The 23,441-nt window shown below is 37.1% G+C and overlaps 1 protein-coding gene and 1 pseudogene across 1 annotated transcript in view; one reads left to right on the top strand and one right to left on the bottom strand.

The window, feature by feature from the left end:
• CFAP299 (cilia and flagella associated protein 299) overlaps positions 1–23,441 on the bottom strand; it is a 622,812-nt gene that overhangs the window by 529,617 nt on the left and 69,754 nt on the right. The window lies entirely within an intron of this gene.
• LOC115864401 (dynein light chain 1, cytoplasmic-like) lies at positions 20,491–20,792 on the top strand (annotated as a pseudogene).

Here is a 23,441-nt window from a genome sequence, read left to right as displayed (position 1 = left end):
GCCTTTGAAGTTTGGAATCCTGGACGATATACCTCATCTGTAAAGCTCTAAAATGTTAGGAGCAAAGTTTTAAATATTGGAAAATTGAAAGACACTCAGTGTTTTTAAAGTTCTGCATCACACACTATGGGTGTACCATTTAGCACTGCAACGTTTTGAGTGGCCAATGAATGTTACCTTTTTCACTGCTTAGGTAAAAATCATCATTTTCTTAGTGAATGCTGAAAAGAGTAAAATGCACAGAAAATACAGCACATAGTTTCATGTGTCTTGAATTAAGCAGCCACATTCAGTTTCCTTTAGCTTAAGGACTAGTAGTGTTAAGTAAATGTTACAGTAAGCAATTGGCAGCACAGTAATGTTAAGGTTCTAGCAAACTTCTACATTTTAGGGAGTTATAATTTGGTTTTAACATTGGCTCCGGGCTTAAACTTGGCATGGAAGTTCTTCACTAGAGTGTGCAATATTTTTTTTTCTTTTACCTTACAAAATAAAGTCAAAATTAGTTTTCTTGTTATTTAGTCAAAGGTGGCCAAAAATAACATGGTCTTGGCTAGAATCTAGATACTTTTATGCATCTCTCATTTAAAGTCAGTTTTAACTTTAAAAATGAAATGTTGCAGACATTTGTAGATAATGAAGACCAGGTCTGACTGGCAGAGCTTTAACGTTTGTGCATATGAGCCTATGCCATGGGAGTAATAATATTACCTAGTAAGCAAAGTATCACTTCAGTGAACCTCTACTGTGTTTAGTATAATGTTATGAACTGAATTGTGTCCCCCTAAAATTCATATGTTGAACCCCTAGTGCCCAATGTGACTGTATTTAGAGATAGGGCCTTTAGAGAGATAATTAACGTTAAATGAGGTCATAAGAGCGGGACCCTAACATGATAGGGTTGGTGTACTCATAAGAAGATATGTTTAATCTCTTTAAGGTCATTTCCTTTTGTTCGTGAAATTCTTCAGAGCAGTTTCTTGATTATACCTCATGTTCTTTCTTCATATAATTTATAGCATTCATTCCTAATTGGTTCATTCCTATGATAGTGTTTCTAAAATAGCCATTTGCTATACATGATTTTCACAAGTTTTGCTTTTCTTCTGAGTGTTTAATTGCCTGTTTCTTTTTCTCTGTTATATAAAAGTTTTAATAAGTCTTGTGTTAAAAAGATTTTTTTAATATTTAGTCATTTTATTCTGACTTACTGTTGCCAAAAGATAGATTTTGAAGATTTTTCCTGTCCCACTCACTATCTGAGGGGAGCAGGTGATTTATTTTCTCAGATGCACAACTTCAAAACAACCTGACATGCATACCTTCCTCTTCTACTTCCCGTTTTGCTCAGATATTCACCTGGTCCTATTCTGTCATCCTTAGGAGTCAACTTCTCCTGCCCTCACAACCTCATCCTCCAATACTCTAGACTGAAGTGGTATGTTGAAGAAAAAAAGAACTAAAACTTCCAGTATAGGCTGTTATTAGGACTCTGTTACCATTAAAAAGGGAAATTTAGGAACAGGAGGAAGTTTCCCTGGGTGATAGGCTGATGCGTGCACTTTGGGACATGTTGAGTTTGAAGCATCTATGGATCATCCAGTGAATAGTTGAATAAACAGATCTGAAACTGGGCAGAGGTTGGAACTGTTGTAAATTGGGAAAGCATGTGTGGGAAGAGATCACTTAGAGTCTATAGAGAGAGAAGAAAGCAAATCAGTACCACCAGCATGAATAGATAAATTGATGGTGGGAGGGCAAGAGCATAGAGATAGGAAGAAAACCAAAACTATGTGTCAAGGGAAAATGTTGTGGTGGGGGTAGGGGAGTGACAACAGCATGAGATCCAGCAGAGAAATCAAGGAAACTGAGACAAGAAGGGTGCTGATGTACTTTTAATTTAAGAACTACAAAGTCTTGCTTAACAAACAAGCAAAACAGCTTAGTGAAGCGATGGAGACAGAAGTCTAGCTATGGTGGGCTGAGGAGGAGAAGAGTTATGTAGATAGCTTTCCCAAAAAGGTTGCTCATAAAAGAGAAATAGAGCAGGAGTTCGAGGAGTTTAAAGGTTGAGGAAGTTTTTTTTTTTTTTTTTTTTTTTTGCGGTATGCGGGCCTCTCACTGCTGCGGCCTCTCCCGTTGCGGAGCACAGGCTCCAGACGCGCAGGCCCAGCGGCCACGGCTCACGGGCCCAGCCGCTCCGCAGCACGTGGGACCTTCCCAGACCGGGGCACGAACCCGCGCCCCCTGCATCGGCAGGCGGACCCCCAACCACTGCGCCACCAGGGAAGCCCAGGTTGAGGAAGTTTTGTTTACTTGTATTTGTTTTTCATAGGGACAGAATTGACTATATACTGAGGAGGAAAAGTATCAGTAGAGAGGATGATGTTGAAAATACAATAAAGAAAATGCAATTATTTTCTCACTCAAGAAATTTGTTTTGAACACCCACTATGTATCATGTACCGTGCTTCATGTTGGGGATCCAAGGATGGGTTAAATTAGCATGACTGCTGCCCTGTTGAGATTCTCAGATGGACCAAAGGCTCTAAGAAGGTAAATGAGATGAATATCCAAATGGAGCTATTAGCCTCAAGGAGAAAGAGAATCAATTCTTTCATAGAACTAGGGTAAAGTGATGAGTGCAGGCATGTTTGTAGATGGAGGGAAGAGCAGGATAGGAGTTGGGTAGGAGTTTGAAAAAGTTCATACATCAAGGTCTTTCCTATTTCTATAATACAGGATGAAAATCATATACCCAAATTAGGATGTCATAGTAAAATAAATAAAATAATTATTGAATGAAATGAGAAAAAGAAGAAATATGATACACAGGGTGATCATCGAGCACAACTGACAATCCAGCTAAAGTTGAAGGTGGTAGATTTTGGTACAAATCCACACAATGGTGAGAATTTCTCCAGTGCCATTCAGTGACAGACCAAACATGGGAAAGAAAAAAAAGGCAGAGGTGTGGATCTATCTTTGGTTGTGATAACACCAAATGCTATAACAAATTAACTTAGAAATTTCAATTGTTTAACAAAATAGAAGCTTATTTCTCATTCATTTAAAATTATTTAGGAGTAGGGATTTATGCATGAAGTCATTTAGGGAGTCAAGCTAGTGAAGGCTCACCCATCTTCAACATGTGACTTCCAAGAACACCTTGAGTGTTGTCATCCAACCAGCAGATGGGACTCGGGGAGAGATGAAGGGTCATGCGAGAGGTTTATTTATAGACCAGGCCTAGAAGTGGCACACATTATTTCCACTCACAACCTATTGGCTAGACCTCAGACACATGCTAAAACCTAACTGGATGCCTATGTGCTAGAAAGAAATTTAAAAAAAAGGTTTTCAGTGAAGAGCTAGCCAAGTTGCTGACATAAGGGGTAGGTTTCAGTAAGTTAGGATGGATGGATGGATGGATAGATAGATAGATAGATAGATAGATAGATAGATAGATAGATAAAAAGAAAGATCAAGAGGAAGATATAGATGAAGGAAGGAAGAAAGGAAGGGAGGGAGGGAAAAGGAAAGAGGCAAAGACAGAGACAAGCTAAGAAGTTGAGAACACAAGCAAAGGAAGATTTAAGTAGTAAGAGAAAAATGAAGTTAAGCCAAAAGGGGAAGGAGAGATGGAGCATAAGCAGTTAAGGAACTGGAGATTAAGATTACCAAGGAGGGGAGAGAAAGCTAGAAATATTAGAGATTGTGACTAGAAGTAAAGATAGTAGAATTTTGGAGTCCAAAGAAGGAGGAGTACTGGGAATGAGAGGTTCCAGGATGTAGCCACCTGGCAGGTTATCGTTAAGAACTGTGAACTTTCAGAGCTGTGTGAACCACAGGAAGTAATGGTAAAAAATGAAGGCACTTGGAATGACAAGTAAAATTTTGACCTAGGTGCCAAAGCCCTTGACAAACACAAGAGGTGGATTAATATGTCACAGAAGGATGGAGATGGATGTCAGGAATAAGTCTCAAAGTAGAAGGAGGATTGTTACTGGAAGATGCAGGAAATGGTGTAGAAAATCAACAGGGAACTACAAGCTCTGTGAAACACGGGATGGATAAATAGTCTCTCTTGCAGATGGCTGCCAGAAAAATCATATCCTCAGCAGGGGGACCTAGCTTCAGTTAGGGCAAAAATGAAGTGTTGCATGAAGCAGTCTATGAAAAATGAGTGTTAAAGTAGAATGTAGTTAAAGAAGGCCTGGAAGGCATTTGAAAATAACCCATGGGGCAGGGAAGAACCAACAAAGTTAGGGCTGGCTCAGGAGAAAAGCTATGACTAAAAAACCTTGAATTTTTGAGCAGTAGCCTATGAATCAAGGGCAAAAATGAGATGGTACTGTATGATGGTACTATACGGAACTCTTGCACATAAATTTGTTCCAGTGCCACCTGAAGATCACAGAAGAATGACGTTTGTTGCCTCTAGCCATAGAGGCCCTGGAAGCTGAAGGTTTCTCCTGTGTCACACCTGGTACGGCTAGGGCCCTCCATTCTTGGGGATCAGGTTCCTTAGGCCCATGGTGCAAGGTACTGCTCTAAGGTGGGAATGGATTCCCTCCTACTCAAAAGATCTGACAGCCTCTATCCTACTGAGTCAGGAAGAAAATCTGTTCTGTACCTCTCCTTACTTTCAAAGATTGGGCTCTCTCTGCCCTTCAGGACTCCAGGCAGAAGCTCTAGGAAAATATCAATAAATGAGGGAAGGAAACACAAAGGACCAACAAATAATATCTCAACAAGTTAACATATATTGTTGTATCAATATTTATAATAAATGAAGTATTAAGAGCACTCTAGGCACCCAAAGAATATATTAAAAGCAAGAACTTTTCCTGCTACCCTGCCAATGCATCCAAGCCAAAGCGATTCAGTGGTTAAACATCTATCACTCCATTTAATTTTGCGTAAGTGAGAAAACTCAAAGAATATGTTTTAAAATACCACAAACAGGGTAGCCTCTTTGACTCTCTTCTCCAAACTAGGGAAATTACCAAAAACAACTTTCCAACATGTCCCAATAATGATTTCAGGTTTCAGAGATGCTATTAGGGCATAGGCAAATAACAAAGACAGTTACTCAATGTCCCATGTGATTTATTGGGGGGTTGGGGGGTATGCTGCCTGTGGATCATCAAATAGCGTAATCCTTCCCTTTCAATTTAGTGGTTAACTCAATAATTTACTTCTACTCTGCTTACTTCAAAGTTGTATTTGAAGTGGCTACATTTTGGTATAGTGTAAACTACTTGTGCAGTATAACTCTCCTATTTTCACTTATTTTCACAGCCTCATAAACAAGAACACTATCACTACCCATTTGCAGATGAAAACATTTTTATAAAAGCATTTGGAATGACTGACTACTGCCTCCTCCTCAAAATACTTTTCTCTCTCGGTATCCAGAACACCATACTCCCTTTGGTCTCTTCCTGGCTAACCCTTCTCTGTCTCCGCTAGGAAGTTCTTCCTCGTCACACGGACCTCTATGTGCTGGCATGTGGCAGGGCTCATTCCCTGTAACTCTTCTTGATCTTATCCATTCACATGACTTTAAATACTACTATACTTGAATGACTCACAAATTAATATCTCCAGCCCAGACCTCTCCACTGAACTCCAAAAGGCTTACCCAACTGCCCTCTCCATCTCCACTTGGATTTCTACATGGCATCTCTAACTTGATATGTCTGAAACACAAACTCTATAGATTCCAACCCTCCATAAAATCCTCCTCATGACCCCACACCCAAAAGCACCTTTCCTATCTCCTTTACCTGCTTTATTTTTTTCCAAAGTACTTATGACCATCTATCATACTATATATTTTTGGGTTTTGTTTATTGTCTATCTTTCCCAACAAAAACATAAGCTCTGTGGATACAGAAATTTTTGTACGTTTTGATCACTGTATTGATCACTACTTGGTACTTAGAGTAATGACAGGCAAATAGTAGATGCTCAATGAATACAAGATAATGAATGAATAAAGGATAATTCATTGATGTGTGAATCACTGAATATTGTATACTGGTGACTGTCAAAATTTGTATCTGAAAATAGTAACTTTAAAACTTTAAAGGCACTTCAAGGAGATGCTTATTCCCTTGGGCTATATGTTATAAAATGAAATAGGTCAGTGTATTTTTTTCCTGCTATCTAGGAATTTTCCTCAACTTTACTGGTCCTACATTTGAAATCTTTTATTGTGCCTATATTTTTAAAAAAATCTTACTTGTTCTCCAAGTGTTGTTTTCGCACAGCATTGTATCCTTGTTTTTAAGAATACTGAATAGAGTGTGAAAGTGTGTATGAGTGTGTGGTGGGAGAATTCACTAAAATCCCCATATAATTTGAATAAGTATCTGTTTCATTTGTGACTGTGTGTGCATTTGTAGGCATTTTTAAATATGTTTACCCTAGTTTTTCTTTCTTATGTTTCAAGTTTTCCTCAAATATCTGTTGAACCTTAGTCATCTTTTCACATTTAGGAATGAGGCAATAAAAACCTAAATAACGTGGCAATGTGTGCACGGATGCTGGTGGAATTTTTCAGTGATGAACTGGTCCTTATGCTTGAGAACTCCTACCTCCCAGAATGCTGAGGTCTTTGATCTCAGCACCAACTCCCACACCAGCTGTCCACATGCATTCAGACAGTCACATTTCTAAAATAAGGACCTTCCAACATTTTGCTTAAGTGGGTTGATGGTCATTGTTGGGTACCCTGTCCACCATGTGAAGTATAAGATTATGGTGACCTTCCATATATAGATCTTAATGGCCTTGTTTTTCAACTCACTCTTCACTCCTGTTGTTCATCAGAACTGGCATCCCAGAATCTTGAGGCTCTCTAGGATTCAGCAGGGTAGATCAACTCCCTCCCAGGTCCTGGCCCCCTCTATCCTGCTTCTTCCAGTAGCTCTCCCCAAACTGCTTTCTGTCTGCCAGAAAATTGCTGAAAATTGTCAACCATTAATGGTCACCTCCTATTATCTTCAAAATGATGTATTTATATGTTTTAATCCCTTTGAGGTGTCTGAAATGGTAAAGGACACCATACCATGTGATTAGTGTGCCATCATGAACCAAAAATCTCTGACCTTTAAAGCTACTGTAAAGCTAAAATGCTAGGAAAATAGCTACTTAGGTAAAAATGAACATCAGGCTTGGGGATTATCTTTAAGGAATAATTTGAGGATTAGGTGTATGTGAATTTTTAAAATTTTTTCTTTAGAGCATTTCTAAAGTTTGTTAAAAATTTAGATTACTGGGCCAAAATACTGACTAATTAAATTAAGATGTATAGGACAGGATACATGCACAATAAATTTGGGAACAAATGAATTAAAGGGATGATATATGAGAACACACCTCTTAGTATGAGTATTCTTAAAGGAGTGTAAATGCCTCTGCCTGAATGCTCAGAGAAAACTCTGTTGTCTATTAAGAATTGGAGTGTTTGTGATATGCAAGTTCATTAGACAAAAGCATGATCTCTCCTAATAGTTTTTATTATTTTAAAACCTTTTCTTAAATATAAATAAATAAAAGGGATTGAGTTCTCACTGCTTACTCTATAGCCTTGTAGAATAATAGGTGAGTGCATGCTATATCAATCACATGAAACTTGGTAAGACTGCAGTTTCTATGAGACTCTACTCAGGGCTTACGTTGACTCCTGAGTCAGGCATCTTAATAACCTGTGCCAATGTTAGTTTCTCCTCTGCTCTCAATCCCTGTGCAAACACCAGGTGCTGCTTTAATATAAACATTCTAAGTACCAAATGCATCATCATGGCCATGTGCTTTCACTACCGTTTCTCACGGTGTCTCTGACTTCAACTAATAATGCAAACATCATTTTCAAATTAATCATCAACAGAGTAGTGTGAATTGTTTTAAGTTAAATTAACATCCCTGAAGATGACTAATGGAAAACACCAGTGTGAACAGATGTTTTCATTTGGAAAAATGTGTTATATCCCTTCAAACAAATCCCATAATCTAACCCCACAACTCCTACTGCTTAACAAGTAATCAAGTAGAATACAATAATTTAATTACCTTATTTTTCAGACTTATTGTTGTTGTACCACATTGTTCTCATTCAGCTTGGTTTGATGGCCCTTTTAATGTTAGTAGTATTAACAATAATAGCTTTAGCTCCAAAAGGCATTAAATTTCTGTCATCTAAAATCAATCATGAGATGTATTTTACAATAGTCTTTACCCAAACAGCAGCATGTTAACATAACTCAGCTAGTTCCATACAGGATACCCAAGGCCTTTACAAACCTGAGAGACCAACAATTCTCAGAAGAAATTATAAAAGTAATTTTATCCACTTCTCTTTCCCAGAAGTGACAGTAGCCAGAAGAAAACTAATTTGGAGTCACATATCCTGTAACTTATTCTGCTGGGCGTTCCTCTGTAACAAGAGGAACAAGTGGGGAATGAAATGAATAGCTGAGGGCCTGTTTGCCCCAACAGGATGATATAACCGACTAAAATATACCCACAGAGCCATGCAAAGACTAAACTGCTCCTTTAAAGTATGGAAAGAATTCAGGTTACGACATACAGCTTACTGTATGCACCAATCATGACGTGGCAGCACTCCCAGGCAGAGGGCAGGCTTGCCTGCCTCAAGTCCCCAGCAAACATCTATCAGCAGAGTCGTGTCTCTTCAGAGTGAAGATATCCTAAGGCCTTCTGGAAGTTACTTTTATATTTCTTCTGGTGGGTTTATATGTTTACCCTCACCAACTGTTCTTGTACCCATGAGGCACAAGTTAACAGGTAACATCCCTAGCATTTTTCTGAGCGTTTACTGCAGGACCTAAGTGTTTACTGGTGCACCATCAGTTTTCTAGGAACAATTTTCCAGTTAACAGGCTCAGGATTTAGGTATGATGGGATCTAGTCTTTCACTGAGTAATTATCAGATCAATATAGACAGTCTTAAATGAGGCCCCATCTTCTCAGTAGCATAGTTTGTTAGAGTAATGGGCGAAAGTGAGGAGGAGACTAAATTAATCTAAGCCATCTATCACTGACATTTCTAGCCTTTGTATAACGTTTTGTATAACAGTTGTCAAAGAAGAAAGGAAATGAATGGCTTATATTGTCAAAAGATTGAAAACAAACACTAAATCAAGCATTAAAAAAAGTTTAAATGAAAGCAGTATTTCTGTAGATAATTAACTATATTAATTGTATACCTGACAGAACTGTTTCCTTTATCATTACTGAATATCATGAAAATCATTCCTACACTGAAAGATATTAACTCAAATTTTTAAAAATGAGCTCCTACAGAGTCTCAATTGCATTGCTGCACCCCTATCTTGGGCTGAATTGTATCCCCCTAAAATTCATATGGGAAAATGCCAAGCCCCAGTACCCCAGAGCATGATTATACTTGGAGATACACTGTATACGCAGACCCTATTCCAATCTGACTGGTGTCCTTATAACAAGAGGAAATTTAGACACACGAATAGATACCAAGGATGTCTGTGCACTACAAGAAAGCAGCGACCAGTAAGCCAAAGACAGAAGCTTCAGAAGATGCCAGCCCTGCCAAAATTTTGATCTTGGACTTCCATCCTCTAGAACTGTGAGAAAATGAATTTCTATTGTTTAAGCCAGCCACCAAGTCTGTGATACTTTGTAACAGCAGCCAGAGCAAACTAATACAACCCCCATTCACTCAACAAATACTACCTGAGCACCATCATGGGTTGGGAGGGCGCTAGCTACTGGGATGAGTACAGCACTGGGAGACTGGTCCCATCCCAGCTGCTCAGTGCATTACAGAAACCCTTCACGTAATTGAGAAGCACAATTACTAAAACACTGTATAAAAATCGACAAAGAGTTTTCAACTTCCCAAGAACAGTTATCTTCCCTAATCTACTTTAGCTTTACCTCATTTGTTTTTTTATTCTGATGAAAATTATCTAACTCCTTCACTGCCTGTTTTCAAAGATGCTGCTTCTTTCAGCCCTGATAATTTCACCAGTTATTGACACTATTCTCCCTTGCTGCATTATAAAGAAGTGACTCACAGCCTTTTTTTCATGACACACATAGAAATAAAATTTTCACAAAACTGACTCTGGGAGCATCTATATAAGACTTAGAGGAAAAAAGTGTTACATTTCCTTTGCATTTTATGATTATAATATAAATAAAATACAAAGTATTAGGGAAGATTTAAAATATCAACTATAAATGCACTTTCCAAAAAATGTTTTCTAACTTTTAATAAGAAACATGAAATTTCGTCTGTGGACATAATGCTTTAGTATACGGTTTTATGTTCGAAATAGCTATACACAAATCCTTATCAAGACTTTTTAATGATGATCTCCTTAAATTTTTCATAGTGATATTAATGACAAATTTTGTTCACACAAGTAGGTGGTATCAAATGAATATACGTTGCTTGTATTTCAATTGCTTTCTTACAAAATTACCAGAATTCAGATAATTCTGTTTAAATTATATCAATATTTCATGGGAGCAATCAGTCCTTTAAAATGTCTTCCCTCTTTTTTGTGTGGGACAAATTTAACAGTGAACAGTCTGGTGGTAATGCTGACTTTAAACCTTCAAGTATTTAAAAATATTAAAGATTTTCCTTAATCCTACACAGATGTTGCTTTGCTCATCTTAAATGTTTAGGATTCAGATTTTTCCATTAACTCTATCAGTACCTGTTAAAATACTTTAATTAAGCTCCTTAGAAGCTGAAAAAATACAAAATGCACTGTTTTGAAAGCCAACAACAATGCCTTTTAAAAATATGCAAAGTAAGAAACCAGCCCCTCCTCTTCCTTACACTCCTTCATCTCTCTCTCTCTGTCTCTCTCTCTCTCTCTCTCTCTCTCTCACACACACACACACACACACACACACACAATTCATCAATAATTTTATAAATTCTTGCCTAACTCTCCTTGAAGAACCAATGCACTTCAGTATGAAATTGTGTTCTGATCATATTTCTTTGAATAAAGATGAAAAAGATATTTTAACAGCTTGGATTTAATTACCATTATATACATATTACCCTCATTTTTTATTACCAATCACCATTTTAATAACATCTTTTAATATGGACTGTAAATCTATGGACAAACACTGACATATATAAATATATCTAATGTGAATTAAATAATGTATTTTTGAATTCTACGGTTTAAAAAGAACTTTTGATGTAAATCTCATGTTTTCCTACAACCTAACATAACCTTCAATGCCCAAAGATACTTTGGTGAGTGCTTCCTTAGTATGTTATTGGTTTCAAGTATCCCTTTACCACTTTGAACATTTTATTCTCAGATATTTGATATAGAGCTTCTTTGGAACAAATAATATTCTTCCAAGCATTTGTCTTCAGGGATTCCAAGCTGTATGATATTAGTAAGTATATTACTTCTGTGGAATCATCCACGTGTAATGAAAACTTTATGATGTACTATTCTTCTGGATTCATGTTGTCTCTCTCATATTTGATATGAACGTCAACATATTTACTAATAGCATTGTTTGAAAAGGCAACTTTTTTATTCTCTTCCCCTCTTTGATATCAAATACAGTATTGACAAGATTTTATATAGGCTGGTAAAATTAAAGGTTTGCAGTTATGTGAGGTGTCTTTTTTTCTAGCACTAGGACTTAATTCTAAAACTAGCTTCTTGCGCTTGATTTGCTGTTATAAGCAATCTCAAAATAATGGGTTTTTTTTAAATTTTGTGCCAGCATAATGTACTTTGCTCCACTGCTTTATAGCATATCTTTTCCAGGCAAGTAAGACATGTGGGAAGAGGAAGAGAGAAATTATTGGGGGACCAAAAAGCTATTTGAATTAGTAACAAGGTAATCTACCTTATGAATCAGTAACCTTCTAGCTTTGAGAAAGAAGTTGTACATTTTGGTGAAAAATTAATATCTATAAGTATTGAATTAAAAATAAAGTACTGAAGGAGACTGGGGGACTCTCTAGCTTCAGAAGATAAGTTTGTCAGTGTTTTTTAGATGTTGGCATTCTTAGAAATTATACAAAACAAAATGGATTGAAAACTTGATAGCTAAGCACATGGTTAGCAAAGTAGAAAATATTATAAATTATTTCATTTCATTGTAATCCTGGAAAATTCAAAAAATATAATTATCAATTATGATCATTATTTTAAATGTTTTTAAAAAATAGATTTCTGAATCCAGTAAGACACACAATCATGTTTAACAAAATTATTAAATTATTTTCATTTATTTGCTTTTAGAAGTAAACCTTTTCTACCTTTACATGAAAAAAGTTGTGAAACTGCATCAAGAATCAGGCTTGGCTAATTGTTAATATCAGTAGCCAATAAGGAAATAAGGAAAATAAGAATGAAGCTAGAGATAATTTAAAAAGTAATTCTGTTTTTATTACAAAAATAATAAAATTAAGCATGAAATAATTTCATTGTGAAAATTCAGAGGAAAATAAATCTTAAGAAAAACTGAATATTTTACTTGTACCCACAAAACAAAGAACTTTATTGATAAACATCATGACTTAAATAATAATCAGACTATGGTAGGAAAGTGAGTGGGATAGTCTCCATGCCATCATGCAAACTTTGACTAAAAATCAAAACAAAATAGAAAAATGCAGGTGGTATATCTTTGCCCCATTGGGATATAAGACCATCTGCAAAATGACTCTATACTTTGCAGACTGTACCAGAGGAATATGTGGATCTTCTTGTCTTGACTTAAATCTCCAATAAGTACATTAAGCTGCTTTGCCTGATGTTTTTAATTTAGCTCTATCCAGAGGGAGACAGAAGATTAGATGATCACTTGGCGTATGTTTCTGTCACAGGATCAGTAACTGCCTCATCATCGTTATATACACAAAGCCCAGAACACCAAAACTCTCACTTAGAAATATGTTTGATAACTTTCTATACTGGATATGTCATAATTTCATTAGAATAATAAACAAAATAACTGCAATTTGAATTCTAAGAATTATCTGAGGCTGAAAATAAAGCATATTAACTGTTAAAATTGGGTCCGGAGATGTGTTTTTCTCTATTATGTTCAATGTTACTAACACCCAAACACAATTGAAAAAAAAGGCCTAAGTATAAACCCAATAACCAAAAAGACACATTATTGTACCTTAAAGATCTACTGAGGAGTATAAAAGAATATTTAAATAAATTAATAAACAAATCACATTCTTGTATGGGATGACTCAGTTGCTATAGTCATTTATCTATTTATCTATCTGTCAACTATTAAGTGCAATATAAATTAAAATACCAAGAAAATGTTGAAATCAGACAGAGGGATTATACATTTCAATTGGAAAAATAAGGAGGAAAGTCTAGAAATTTCTAAAAGAAGTCATATAATTAAAATAGCTTCTTAATGAATTTAAAAAATTGATAAACAGATGAATGCAACAGAAGTAAAAAAAAAAAGCTTAATTCAGGTAAGAATTTATTTTAATTCCTTAAATGACAAAGGTAACATTTCAAATCAATGGAGAAAGAAAAAGATTACTCAATAAATTATCTTAGAAAAACTAGATAACCTTTTGGAAAATTCTCTACCTTAACTCTTACAAATGGATGAAGCATGTCTCTCTCTCTCTCTCTCTCTCTCTCTCTCACACACACACACACACACACACACACTCACACACATAAAACCATAAATTTGTAGAAGAAAAAAAAAATTAAGTTTATATTGCCAGAGTTAGGATGACCTTTGGAAGCTGAACAATAAACGGATAAGTAATAGGACACCTCCTGCTATTCCTCAGACACACAAGGCCCACTGTGGGCTCAAGGCCTTGCATTTACTGTTGGCTTTTCCTAGATCTCTTCCATCCACCTCAAATAGGGCCCAAACAGCCTCAAGGTTTGCTCACTTATTTCAGATTTTTATTCAAATGTTACTTGCTCAGTAAAGCCTTTGTTCTCAAATGGCAACCCACTGGAATCTTCCTATTCCTCTATTCCTTTACCTTGCATTAATTTTCTCCTTAGTACTTGACACCACCTAAAATATTATATGTCATTTAATTTATCTCACTTATTATCTGACTTCCCCTACTAGACTGCAAGTTTCATGAAAGCAAAGGTGCTTTTTCTGTATTGTTCCCTTCTCAGTGCCTACAAGACTACCTGGAGCATACAAAGTGCTCAAAACATATTTGATAAATGAAGAAAGAATGAATAAAAAGTCAAAGGAGTAAGAAGAAAGCCTAGAGAAAATGGTGTAATTAAACCAGAATGGGTAAAATGACAACGGAGCCATAAGCTGTAAGAGATCAAGTTAGATAAGCAGGCAAAAGTACACGTTAGAACAAAAATTAGAATGTCACTAATGACTTTGGCAAAAGCAGTTTGGGAGACAGTTCTCCATGGATCTCTCATTTCTACACCCATTGCTAGTAAGGATACTGACTGTCCTTTATTCCAGAAGATCGTTTCAAGTATGTTTGTATTGTGAACAGCCTTGGAAGATGTGGTATTTACTCTGCAGTAAGAGACACATTTGTTTACAACTTTGGAAGATAAAGACATTGTCTCCCCTCTGTAGCAAAAGGCAGGATGCTTACTACCCATTAATAAAAACTCTGGGCTCTGTATGCTCTGGATTCTTCTCCTGTAATGCAACCCATGGAGTGTGCAGGTATCAGCTCACCCTCTTTGTGTTTCCTTATGGGAACTGGAGCCCAGAAAACAGGTGCAAAAAATGCTGATTTTCTGGTTGCTGCTAATGCTGTGAATAATAAATTGTTCTGACCCAAGAGCCTTGTCTCCTGTCAGCATCTATAAACCTATAGCAGGCTAACTTATTAGTGTGCAAGTAGGGTAAAATCCCAGGCCTTTTTACAGTTCTAGATAGAGAGATGGCAAAATAACAGGATTTTTGTATAGCTACACTAGCATTAGCACTGATATAGTAATTTACTTCCACTCAATACAGTACTAAATTACACCTTCAAAACTCAAAACCATTATTCAACTTCTCTTTCACCTACATGATATTCATAAATGCATAATAGTTCACTATTATGTAGGACAGTTCACTACAGTCATTTATCTGGCTCTCATAACTCTTAGCTACAAACAGTATACACACTCATATCTTAGGAGAAGTATGAGAATATGAAGCAGAATTTACCATTTTACCTGAAGTATGAAATAGAACTGTTCCAACCAATTCATAAAATCATGAGCAAGAAATAAATGATTATTTTTGTATGTCACTGAAATTTTTATATTGTTTGTTATGCAGCAATAGCTGACTGATACAAGACCCAAATATCAACCCTCTTAATGTAATAAAAGTTTACTTCTCCCTTGTGAAATATTCTTAAGGGAAGCAATACAGAACTAGTATGGGAGCTCTGCTACACAAAGTTACCCAAGGACAAAAGCTCCTTCTATCTTACTGATCTACCTTTCCAACAAAATCATCCTTAGTTCTTGTTCCAAGGTAGCTCACTACCTCATTTGTGTTCGAAAAAATGGGATAGAGGAAGGATGACAGAAATGCAACACACTTGCCTTTTAAAAACATCCCAGATTCTGCACCCACAAAGTCTCCTTACATCCATTAGATATTAGTCATGTGGCCACACCTAACTACAAGGAAGGTAAAAAACAACTTTATTTTTGGCAGTCCTGCACATAGCCAAAACTCAGAGGCTTTACAGGCATACCTTGTTTTGTTGTGCTTCTCTTTATTACACTTCAGAGTTATTGTGTTTTCTACAAATTGAAGGTTTGTGGCAACCCTGCATGGAGCAAGTCTATTGGTGCCACTTTTCCAACAGTATTTGCTCACTTCATGTCTCTGTGTCACAGTCTGGTTAACTCTCACAATATTTCAAATTTTTTCATTATTATTATATTTGTTGTGATGATCTGAAATCTGTGATCTTTAATGTAACTACTATGACTCAACTGAAGGCTCAGATGATGATTAGCATTTTTTAGCAATAAAGTACTTTTAATTAAGGCATGAACGTTGTTTTCTTAGACATAATGCTATTCCACATTTAATACACTATGGTATGGTATAAACATAACTCATACACTGGGAAACAAAAAAAAAATTGTGTATCTCAATTGTGATACTCACTTTATTGTGGTGGTTTAAAATTGAACCTGCAACATCTCAGAGGTATGCCTGTGTCTCTGTTAACTGAGAGAATGGACATTTAAATACAACTAGCATTATTTGCCACAGTCTATTCATGTGGCAACCCAAATATCCATCACAATCTCTCTCCTTCACATAGAATACATTGATCACCTCCACAAAGGAGAAAATTCCGAAGTCCCACTGGTTACTGTACCCAGCTAAAAGTCTCCCCTCTGGATGACGTATAGCCCTTTCCCTTCATTAATCATGGATGTGGAGCCTCATGATTTGGCAACCTACAAACTAAAACAAGTTTATCTGTCCCCATACACTCAATACTCACGGCTTGTGAAGAAGTAGATATTGCAAACTAAACTGCCCCTATTGAGCAAAGAGGGATTGGGAAACTTACAGCAGTCTCTGGGCCATGGCAATAATCAAATCCTACTAGATAGGCGTTACAAATATTCCATGAACCAACAATGGATTAGTCTCATCTGGAAGGCCCTGATTCTGCTTTCCTGGAAGAAATGTGTGCTTTCTTCCAAAGCCTTTGGTTCTACCCCCTGGCGGGTGCTTTCCTATCTTTTGTCCTCCCTTGCCATGAATCAAGCAGGTGGTACAAAGATTGCTCTTCTTGGAGACTGCAATATTTTTGTAGCCTTCTCCTTGCTGGTCCAGATTTGGCGGCCCAGGAATTTTCTAAAGGGTTGAACAATTACAGGCTTTTGCAGGCTATGTTGTTGTTCTGTAGCCATACAATTCCCTCAAAACCTTAGCAAGATTCCAGGCAATTTGTTTTGGATTAGTTCCATATGTAAGTAACTATAGCCAAAGATTTAATCTAGATGTACTCTTTAAGCCTGAAGATGCTTGTCTTTTCCTTATTACCCTCTGTGTTTCCTTACCCCCTCTCTGGATGGAAGCTACATCCAGGCTATCTAAACCATTTTGTTTGGGTGGAAAAGCAATACTCTTAATTTGATTTTGCTTCTCGTCTGGCTCGCAAATCTGGCAGGACATTGAATTTATCTCCTAGTAAGGCAGTGGCTTTGAAGCTACCAGCTATAATTGCTTTGGTTTGGAATACAGAAGGAGTTGACTTTTTCAACCCTCAAAGGCCTCAAATTATAGGACTCTCAGTGAAATTATTTTGCTAACCTGGCACAAAGAGCCTTTCTTAACAGAACTATATGCCCTTCCACCTCTGCTTGCAGACTGGTTAACGCTAGCCTGAGTTCATCTCTGTCATAGGATTTTGCTGGAAGAGCAAGAAGCTGCCAACACACATGAAGATCCTGCAGCTTTCCAGTGATTTCCCCTAATGTTATATATGGCCTCCGTCACCATTTAATCTGCCTTCTAAAATACTGTAATCAACAGTTATATCAATGTTTTGCCTCAGCATATCAGGGATCAACCAGCTTTTCAACTTCCAATATCTGTGTCTGTGCTTCCTGCCTCCCAAGTGCTAAACATATTATGCCACAGACCTAGGTTATGCCACTTCATGCACCCCATTTCTGGTACCAAATTCTGCCTTAGGAAATGCATAACAGAGATTCAAATACAGTCCATAAAGAAAATAGGGCTTCCCTGGTGGCGCAGTGGTTGAGAGTCCGCCTGCCAATGCAGGGGACACGGGTTCGTGCCCCGGTCCGGGAAGATCCCACATGCCGCGGAGTGGCTGGGCCCGTGAGCCATGGCCGCTGAGCCTGCGCGTCCGGAGCCTGTGCTCCCCAACGGGAGAGGCCACAACAGTGAGTGGCCCGCGTACCGCAAAAAAAAAAAAAAAAAAAGAAAGAAAATAGAGGTTTATTCCTTTCACATTACAGTATGGAAATGATAGTCTAGGGATTTTATGGGGGACCCAGGCTTTTTCTATCACGTAGTTCTGTCATCCCTCAGATACTGCTCTTATCCACATGGTACAAGATGATCCATCACCATAAACACTTTTCAAAGCAGCAGGATGGGGAAAAGGTGGCAGAGGGCCAGCTCTTCGTCCTTTAAGGAAAATCTGGAAACCGCACACATCACCTCCAAGGGAGCTTAGAAAATGTAGTGCTTACTCTGTAGCCACATGTCCTGCTACAAAACAAGAGTCCTTTCATTATAGGAGAAGAGGATCACGGATATCAGGGAGCAAAAAATGTCCTTGCTACAGCCTTAAAATAAGTGACATTATTGGGATCTAACATGGTGTTTTGTGAACCAGTATTTATAACAATAAGAACTAAGGTGAATAGAACATTATTTTAGGAATAACTGCTCACCTAATGATATTTATAGAATATTTTCCAAGGTATAACATCCAAAATATAAATTTTGATATAAATAAATGTAAATTTAGTTTACCTTTTGCATTAAATATCTGATACATAATAGGCATTTGATAAATAATTGTTGAATGAAAGAATGAATGAACTGACTAAGCAGCAAATATATACTGAATCACTGCAATGAGGCCATGATTGTGTAGACACCAAAGACATATTAAAAAAAGGTATGACATATGGAAGGGGTTGGCAGCATTTTACTTGATGATACTGGCAACGTGAAGTGCTATACACATCTAATAAACATATAAAATAATAATAATATATAAATAATAAATATAATAAATTTTCTACACAATTCCCAATGATTATACAGAAAAATAAAACTTCCTAAATTAAATTTTTTCTTAAAATAATTTTATAATTTCAAATAAGATAAAAAATTGGGTATCCTTTTTTTAACTCACTCTTAGTAAGAAGGTTACTCTAAGACCAAATGAATTAATTGGTATTTATTTATGTAATTTTTATATTATACTGAATCTTACACTTAAGATTTTAGTAAAAAGTAACAACATATTTAGCATGAAATTGTGACATGTAATTATTTGCTTAAAATTGGAATGGTTTTCAAGTAATTTAAATCAATGACACATACATGAACTATTTCTTTATAACCATCAAAGCTATTTGTGCTTACATACGAAGAATAAAATAATTCATTTGTAGCTTTGAGAAACAGAAAAGAAGAACTTGAACCAATACTTTCAATGAGGTAAACTATTCTTCTCATTTTTTCACAAATCTTTCTCTTTTCTATTCTTCCATTCCTAGAAGCAGCATTTAGTTATCACCATGGATTATTTTTAGGAATGCATTGCTATAGACTATTGGGATATATTATTTTGAAGGCTGTGCACACATTAAGGGAAATGACCTGTTTATAAACATATATAAAATGTTTGTTTTATAATCACTCAGGTGCATGACACACCCAGATGTTTCTACAGAATAACACCTTAGGAGAAATCACATATCGTTAGGCTTTGATAACTTTTTTTCTCTGTAGTTTTGCATATTTGGGAATGAAGAGATGAACAGAAAAAAATTAAGGACAATAGGTGCAGGAAAACAACTGCTCAATACCTGCCTTGTCACACAAAGAACAGATATTTTTTTAAGTCTCCTTGATGAGAATGAATTTTTGTTCTTTGAGAGTGGACAAAGTCATTTATTGCTCTGTCAAGCATATAAGGTGAGCAAAAAAGCTGAGAAGTATTTTTCATTACAACACATTTATTAAAAAATATAAACATTGGTGAAAATATTCTGGGAAAGATGGCAAGCTAGGCACACTCATTTCTCTCCATCCAGCTCCAGATTCCCATTAACATGAATGAAAGTATATAAAAAATAGGGTGTACACTGTATAAGAACTGGAAACTTTGTGCCAAAAAATGACAAAGACTTTTTTTAGAAATAGCATAGATAAAACAAATGAAAGAAAAAAACTATGTTCTTATTACCAATATTTTATCATCATAAAATAGTTTTCATCTTTATTTTTTTATAGATTTTTATAGATTTTTTATAGATTTTTCTATCTATAAGTGTAATTTAGACATTCCTTCATTTATTCAACAAATATTTATTTTCGTGACCAAGGCAGTGTCCTAGGCCTTGCTATTCAAAAAATGTTCCTATTCTCATAGAGCTTACAATTTACTGCCATGGAGAACAATAAATGAGTTTGTGAATGTAGCACAGTATCATAGGAGGTACTAAAGGAGGGTTATCCAGAGCCACGATGGTGGGCAGCAGCTTGGACACTCACTAGAAGAACAAGCCACTCCCCAAACAGAACGTTTGCAGCCACATATCAATGGCATTCAATGACTGGTGAGTTGCCAGGAGCAGAATTCAAATTATAGGGTTAATAGGCTGTGACTCTGATAGATGCGCCACGGCTTCAGTAGGGACCGCTCCTCTCTAAGGGTCTGAGCCTCGCCAGCTTCTCCCCCAGGAGACCGTTGCAGTCGGCCAGCCGCTGCTCTTTGGTAACTATGTGTGATCGAAAGGCCGTGATCAAAAATGCCGATATGTTGGAGGAGATGCAACAGGACTTGGTGGAGTGTGCTACTCAGGCATTGGAGAAATGTAGATAAGGACACTGCTGCCCGTATCAAGAAGGAGTTTGACAAGAAGTAGAACCCCACCTGGCACTGCATTGTGGGGAGGAACTTCGGTACTTACGTGACACATGAAACCAAACACTTCATCTACTTCTACCTGGGCCGAGTGGCCATTCTCCTGTTCAAATATTGTTAAAAGCATGGACTGTGCCACACACCCAATGATCCATCCAAAAACAAGGACTGTAGCCTAAATTCCAAATACCACAGACTGAAAACTTCAGTCTTGCCCAAGGGAACACCTCGACCTTTATTGTGTTGCTTTGTACAGGGCATACTCTGTACTAGTTTGTTGTGGTTACAAAGCAATTAGCAAAACAAAACAACAAAAAAAATAGGCCATGACCCTGAAGATGAAGAGGCTTCTATGATGTCCAGGCAGCCCACACCTCAGGAAGACTAGGCACGGATTTCCCAATAACCAAGTGACTGCCAATCCAAACAATGAGCCAGAAATAGAAAACTGGCTTTAACTCAGCAGCTTCTCCAAGCCTATTAAGAACAATGAAGAAAGAGGAGGAAGAAGAAGGGGGCCGGGGAAGGGAGGAAGGAAGGGAGATAAAGAGGGAAGGAAGAAGGGAAGGAGGGGAAATGGTGAGGGAAGAAGGAGGGAGGAAAACCCTGCAGAGATGTGGTTCCTCTGCTCTGGAGCCCCACATTCCACTGAGGATTTACCGCATGCCAGATACCACTCCAGGTACAGAGCAAAACATGAAATTTCCTGCCCATGGAGCTCACATTCTAGCAGGAGAGGAGCTAGCAAAAGTACAAAGGAAGTAAAATACACAGTATGTTAGGCAGGGATAAATGCAATAAAGAAAAACTTAGGAAGGAACATAAATAAGGAGTGTATAATTTTTCAATAGGTCAGGGAAGGTTTCACAGAAGTTAGTTTGGGAACAAACCTGAAGGATGTGAGGCAGTGTGCCATGAGTAAATCTGGGAGATGAGATTTCCAGCAGAAGGCCCTCGGGCTGAACCATATACAGTGTACTGGAGGAACAGCACGGAGGCTAGAATGGCTGGAGTTGGGAAAATGAGGGGTAATGAGATCAAAAAGACAATGGACTAGAGATGTGTTAGAAGAGAAAGAGAAGTGAACGACAGCTCTTAGATTTTTGGCTGGGGATACCATTTACTAAAATGGAAAAGCCTGCAGGACAAGCCAATCTGGAAGGTACAATCAGGACTTTACGTGTATCAGATATTAAAGAAGATATATGGAGTGAACAATTCCATAGTGAACCTGGAGATCAAGGGAGAGGTCTAAGTTGGAGACTAATGAGTAGGCAGTTGTCAGAGTACAGAGTGTATTTAAAGCCATGCTAATAAATACAATCATCAAGGATGCAAAGAAGACAAGAAGAAGAAGTTCAAGGACAGCCCTGGAGCATGTCAATATTAAGAAATCAAGAAGATAAGGAGGAACCAGCAAAGGAAATAGAGAATGAACAGACAGAGAAGAAAACCTGGGGAAATCCCAAAACTAAGTGAAGAAAGAGTTGCAAGGTATTGAAAAAGATCAGCTCTGTTGAATGCTTCTGTAAGTCAACTAAGATGAGAACTAAGAATTAGTCATTGGATTTGTTTGTTTATTGTCTTCTCTCCTGCTATAATGTAAACATCATTATGGTAGGAAGTTTCTTCCTGTCTTAGTCATTAGTAAATTCTGAGGGATAGAACAGTGTCTGGTACATAATTCATGTTCAATAAATGCATATTAATAAATGGATGAATCTCTGTTGTGAATATAAACATAAAAATAAAATATAAAGTGAAAAATATTTTATGATGGTGAAATGCTTGTAAACATTGTTAGATAGAAAAAAGTAGAACTTTGCTATAAAGCTTCAGGTTCTACATAGCACCAATTTAACTACAAAATGCACAGAGAGTTGATAGTATACAGGAAGAAAACTTGGAAATAAAAAAATAATATGCATCCCTAATTTTTGCTTTAGCATCCAAATTACTTATTTTACCTAAACCTTGCATATTTACAAACATGGCCATTTTACATAATGTTTTGCAATGGCACATTACAAATTACAGCTCTTAATCCCAAATTAACTTCTTTCAAAAAGCAATATTTAATTCTATTGGAAGACACTGAAGAACTCCACTAGAATTACATTAGTTGTTCAACATTTCACAGCCTGCTTGAAACCAAGCAGGACCCTGTGGGGCCCTCCCAGGTACAAAAGCCTTTTCATGTCCCCACTTTCATTTGTAGGGAAAAGACTTCAGCCTCCTAAACCTTTCCTGAGTTTCAAAGGTCAGATTCAAACAGTTACTAAGCAGGAAAGTGAAAGAATGCAGAAACAAAGGAAAAGCAGTCAAACAATAGTGCAGCAATAAGGTCCTAGCTCCTCCTCAAGGGATGTACCTAACTATCTTTGAGTTCTTCTGCAGGAAGTAAGGACTCCACCCAGGTGGAGGACGGTAACTTCAGGCTGAGCACAAGATCCCTGGAGCACCACCCTGTTACCTCACTGCCAACCAATCAGAAGAAAATCACACAACCTGCAGCCCGCAACCCAAATTCTGCCTTTAAAACCTCTTTCCTGAAAACCATCATGGAGTTTGGGTTTTTTTAGCATGAGTTGCCTGTTCTCCTTCCTTGGCCCTCACAATAAACCTTTCTCAGCTCCAAATTCTGGCATTTCGGTTTCTTTGGCCTTACTGTGCGTCAGTCACACAAACTTGGATTCAGCAACATGCTCACACTCCTAAAATCAAATTTTAGACTCACACTATAATAGCCAATCTGAGTCTATACTCTCTG

This window comes from Globicephala melas, chromosome 5 (assembly GCF_963455315.2).
Source record: "Globicephala melas chromosome 5, mGloMel1.2, whole genome shotgun sequence".
Classification (NCBI taxonomy): Eukaryota; Metazoa; Chordata; class Mammalia; order Artiodactyla; family Delphinidae; genus Globicephala; species Globicephala melas.
This window is presented reverse-complemented; position numbering and strand designations above follow the sequence as displayed.